General features: G+C 30.0%; 1 pseudogene; it reads left to right on the top strand.

Moving 5' to 3' along the window:
* The window catches only part of LOC124371385, a 52,171-nt pseudogene extending 47,369 nt beyond the window's left edge, over nt 1-4,802 (top strand).
* The last annotated feature ends 1,198 nt before the right edge of the window (nt 4,803-6,000 follow it).

Raw genomic sequence — 6,000 nt, forward strand, 5'->3', positions numbered from 1 at the left:
TAACTACGGTTATCAAAACTTTAAACACACATGCCATTATGACACATTTTTACAGAGTTTCATTTCCAGAAATAATGATCTGATGTAGATCATATCACTTGTAACAGTGAAAATGTAGTTTGTAAATTAACCTGTAAACAAGGCCCTAAAGACTTCAATGGAGGTACACAAACTTTCCTAAGGGTAAACAATTGTTGGGCTGATATTCGACATAAAAAAACGTGTCTGCACATGTTATGCAACATAATCAAACCTTTGAAAATGTCTTCTCTCTAATTGGCAAACACAATTTGCTTAGTTTCTTTAAAACATTCTCTCTCTCACACACACGCACACATACACATTATGTAATTTTGTATTTGAGTAAGTTTTCTATATTAATATATATATATATATTTATTCTTTTCCAGATTCAGGTATTGATAGATATTTATTATTACTATCATTCACACACGCACACACACTCGCGCGCGCCCGCGCGCGCGCTTACGTACACAATTGTGTAATTTTGTTGAGTAAGTTTTAGATATTAGTATTCCTTTACATTCTTTAACAAGGGAACTACACTTTAGTATAAAATAACTGACAGTACGTCATGTACATAATTTACCGTAATGACGGTAAGTTGTCTTCCAAGATCAAACTCTAAAAGCAAATAATGTTTTAGTAAAGAAGACTTTCTCTTGTTCATAATGAAAAATTTCTATAACATATAAACGTATCTTAGAACCTAATATAAAAAACTTATATTAATATTTGAATTAAGTCTTATGCTTTAGAATATGATATTAAGAATATTGAATTATAATAAGATTCCCTCATAATATTGATCAAGAATTAGTATTATTCAGAGTTATACTATTTTTTCAGTGCTGGTCGCTCTGGTTGTGGCGTACAACAGACGCAGGGAAGCACCTACAATGAAGAAGCCCGGACCGGACGATGACGTCAGGGAGAATATCATCAGTTATAATGACGAGGGAGGAGGAGAGGACGACTTGAACGCTTTTGATCTTCTACCACTTAAGGTTCCTGTTAAAGGGTTGAGCTCAGAGAACAAAAAACAACAAGGTGTGTTAGTTATCTGAGCCGCACAATGTGGTTAGGCAAGTTGTAATTAAGGAAAACTTTTTCAGGCAAGTCCAAGATCAAAGGTTTCTTACTGAGAGAATGATTTCTTCATTTATAGTGGTTTTGTACTTTTCTGAGCAACGCGACTCGTTTACAGTTCACTTTCCATAGACTGTTTCTTGTAAATTGTTTGTAATACAAAGTTAATGATCAATGTAACTTTAAATGACATTGTATAGCAAGTTCTTATTGTTCATATATTCCATAAAATTTTTAATCTATCAGAGTTTAGATTATTTTATGATTATATTGGATTACATTAAATCATAAATTATTAACTAAAATAAATAGTGATTCTGACTATAACATAAATCCTAACAAATCTAACAATCTAGGATATGTAGGACTCATTAATTATTGATAGTTTTTATAACCCGTATGCAACTTTCTTTCCAGTCCCAGAACTCGTTGAAGGTACGGGGTTAGAGGCCAGGATAGAAGGCCGCAGAAAAAGAGCTGATCTCGAGCACACAGCACCGCCTTACGATGACCTTCGTAACTACGCTTTCGAGGGAAATTGTGATAGCGTAGTCGGTTCACTTTCATCTTTAGAGTCTTGTAAGTAAAATGTAATTCATGACAAGTATTTTAGCACAATATATATATATATATATATATATATATATATATATATATATATATATATATATATATATATATATTCCTCCATTTATATGGTTTAGGCTACAGCTTATTCTGTCTTCAATGTTTGGTTATCTTTAATGCGTTTTGCTATATTTATTTGGGCTTTTTAAAACTGTCCGAGATAAGTTTTTCAGGCAGCATTCTCCCTAGTTTTGTTTATTTCTCCTGCTGTGATTTAGACCATTATTCCAATCTACCATCATAACAGGTACAAAATACATCCACAAATACACATAAGTTGTGCTTACAATATTTCCAACCAAAGGTTTTCTTCAAACAGATAATTCTAGAATAATGATTATTATTCTTTATATAAATTTAACTTATACAACTAAATTCACTTGTAATTAAAATCAACACTTCTACTTACATGATTTTGATTCACTAAAGTATATTTGTACTCATAAATCATCTACCTTTTTAACAACATACTATTGATTTTTCTTTATAATAATTTTTCACTATTACAATTCCCGAAACTATCTTCCAATGAGTTCAATAACCTAATTGAATGAGTATGAAAAGAATTTGTATATATTACTGTTCTATGTAAAGGATATTGCAAGGTGTTTTCCACCAAATCTTGTCTGGCGTAAATGTCTCTCATGACTTTATATACCTCACATATAGGCATCCTGACTCCTCTATTTTAAGTGTATTGTAATCTAAAGACAGCGTATTATACTCTAATTTCTCTTTTATTTTCATAACATCCAATTGCCTATAATAATTAGTTACATGTTAATTGAATCTTAGTTTGAAAATAAATCTTATAGAAGCATTTTGAGCTCTCTGTAACTTACTTAAAAGAGTATTATTTACATCACAAAAAGCAACACTATCGTAAACAAAAAGTAAAATCACTAATGACAAAACTAACATCTTTCAAACTTTTTCCGTTGGATTAAAACATAAACGTCTAAACTGATATAAACATTGGAACACTTTGTATGTAATCTACTTGTCTGACCACTTATTTATTATTCTTAAACCTTTAATAATCTACATGTACTCAAGATTATTGGTTTTACACTTTGCAATATTAAGTTTTAAGCCATGGTTAATGCACCATTGAAAAAGTGTACTTAAATCTGAATTCAAGTAATTAAGAGCATCAACTATTATATTTATAGAAGAATAAATATACAATTATAAGTCATCTGCATAAAGCATTGTTTTAGTGAAAACTAAAGAATCCCATATCCTATTGTGTGTGTGTGTGTGTGTGTGTGTGTGTGTGTGTGTGTGTGTGTGTGTGTGTGTGTGTGTGTGTGTGTGTGTGTGTGTGTGTGTGTGTGTGTGTGTGTGTGTGTGAGTGTGTGTGTGTGTGTGTGTGAGAGAGAGAGAGAGAGAGAGAGAGAGAGAGAGAGAGAGAGAGAGAGAGAGAGAGAGAGAGAGAGAGAGAGAGAGGATTTTATTCAGGGTTTATTGCTTATAGTACCTGACAAAATTTTTTCTCTCTAAATTCAATTATTATTAAGTTGGGGTGATGTACTTTACCCTTGTCTAACACCATGTTCTGCTTCAATTGCATCAGTTATTTATTTAAATTGTGCTACAATCCATCTATGTTGTACCACAAACATATTTTAGAATCAGCAAAAGATGTTTCATATATCCCCTTCTTTTTAAGATGTCCTATTTTTTATTTCAAGTTTTGTTGATAAATAAGTTTACTCTCTATTTCACTTACTTTCAAATAAAACGTTTATATTACCGATAGCAGGATCCGTAGGTTTCAGAGTTTTGACTTTTGTGTTAAAACTAACACTAGTTGATACCTTGTGTGAAATATTTGTATCTCTACCAGTGCTAAAACCGTGAGTTTTAATGACTCTACTCTTTATACTTAGGATTTAGATCCTTGCATAAGTTTCATTGAGAATATTAAGAATATAATAAGTAATTTTCGTTGGAAGCATGAACTATTTTTTTAGTTCTTGGAGGTGTTCTATTAATTCTAATAAATACATGCCTTACCTGAAGATGTGATTTGTCCAAAACATTATCTCGTTAATTAGTTACACGTAGACTAATGAATGTTATCTTTAGGGTGTTCACCAACGCACAGAATATCGCACATGAATTGTTTCATTTGAACAATATAAACAGAACTGTAACATAAACATAATTCAGAGATGCTTGGTCTCTTTGTCTACTTAGTTTATATTTTCTATTCAGATAACAGTTGGGAATAAAATAAAAATGGGATAAAATCATTAATAAAATAATAAGTTATTTTATTTTTATTTTGCCTATAGTAATAACATTTAATTTCAGAAAATTAGGATTTGGGTTATTTTGCGCAGCATAAAAAAACTTGCCGCATAAGAATTATAGTTGTATTGGCAAATATAAAAATTATAACTTTCTAAATTATATGGGGACTTGGTATGAGGAAATTATAAATTCGCTTTTTCTTACAAACATTAAGCTTAAAAAACCCTAGCTCTGTATTATACAAATCTATAATCTGTTTATCCATTGAGGGCTATACATGGAAAATAAATTAGACAGTCAAATGTACATACATTTTAATAATATTAACCCTAGTCAGAACGCTGAATGTATTATTACATTTTCTCTTGTTAACGATTTCAGTTAGCACACGTGTTGTATTAAAGTTTTAAAATATTAATTAAATATTTATTAATGCAAGTGATGATGTGATGGTTTTTGCAGGTTCTGATCCCGATGATGCAGTGAGATACGTGGTGCTCGGGCCTCGGTTTGCGAGACTCGTAGATATCTACTCTGCTCACCTGGAAATTTCTGATGACTCAACGCTAGAGGCTACTGTTTAGAAGAACTTGTTTTATATAATTGTTATTTGTAACGTAGTATAAGTGTTCTTACAAAACACTTTACATTTGAGGTCGAAATTTAATCTTTTAGTATAATAAAAAGTATTAATTTGGTAAGACTATACATCTACACTAATGAATAAATCTTTTTTTTTAGTTCAATTGAATTTGTGATAAAATTCTACGATAATGCTCTGTTTTCCGTAATATAAAAATTTGCAGAAAGTGAAGTTTTATATTGAAAAATATTCTTACTTTGATTATAACATTTAAGTCTACAGGTAAAAATATAAAGGAGATAATTAAATATTATCAACATATATTGAATATACAGTTAAAACAATATATATGTAAATTTCTTTTGGACGGAATAATACGATTTGATATCTAAATTTTACGCCTATTTATTCGTCTACATTTGTGTTAGAAAGGCCACTAAACATAACGTGTTGATTTATACTACACTGTAATGTAATTTTCATTGATTATAATACTTATATTCAAAATTTAGGAATTATAAGTTCTTGTCATATATTTACAAGATTGGAATGTTACATCTTGTAAACATGTTTTTAATTTGAAATGTTATTTTTGTAACATATATGTTTATAAACATTGTACATATGTGTATAAAGTTGTTTTTTTGTATTTATGTATTAAAAATGTTAAATATTTGTACCTAATTAGTGAATAAAATATTTTTGTTCATTTACTCTGGTTTTGTTATTGCAGTTTTCCTAAAAAGTAATTGTAGCACTACAACAATAAATAAGGTCAATTTAAGTAGATATTGTTTGGGTTTTTATTTCCGGTAGTCTGTATATGTGATATATTTCATTCAATTAATATTAATGATAGGTAAAAAATATCCTATCATGAAAGACGTTTTCGTGAAAGGACAATAAAGCTTTTCATAAAACCGATAACTGTCTACAATTGAAATTAAACACCCTGGTGACATATTATGTAACAATGTTATAAAACCTGCATAAATGGGCAAATTAGTGATTGTTTTTACACATGGTCCACTAAAATAGTGGGTTTCCTTGATATTTAAATATGCCATTTTTAACAGTAATGTAAGGATACCCTGGGAAATAAACCCTAACATGCATCAACAATATAATCTTTCACCCTTACTACAATCCGAAAAACAAAAATGCTTTAAAACACAGACAATAATAACGATTATGTTCGAAAACTACGTGAACCTAATAGAAATTTCAGGAAATAGATAATTAGTAGGTAGGGTTTCCTTAAGAGCCGTAACAGGCTTCTCAGTTCTACGCATGTACAAATATGTCCTTATCGAGACAAGATGACAAACTAAATTATGGTAAATATGTTAACATATGTAGCAAGGACTATATGGCAATTAAACGCTTTCTGACCAAAGTAGTATTCCGAAACCTATGTATTT

This window comes from Homalodisca vitripennis, unplaced genomic scaffold (assembly GCF_021130785.1).
Source record: "Homalodisca vitripennis isolate AUS2020 unplaced genomic scaffold, UT_GWSS_2.1 ScUCBcl_1351;HRSCAF=4864, whole genome shotgun sequence".
NCBI classification, from domain to species: Eukaryota; Metazoa; Arthropoda; class Insecta; order Hemiptera; family Cicadellidae; genus Homalodisca; species Homalodisca vitripennis.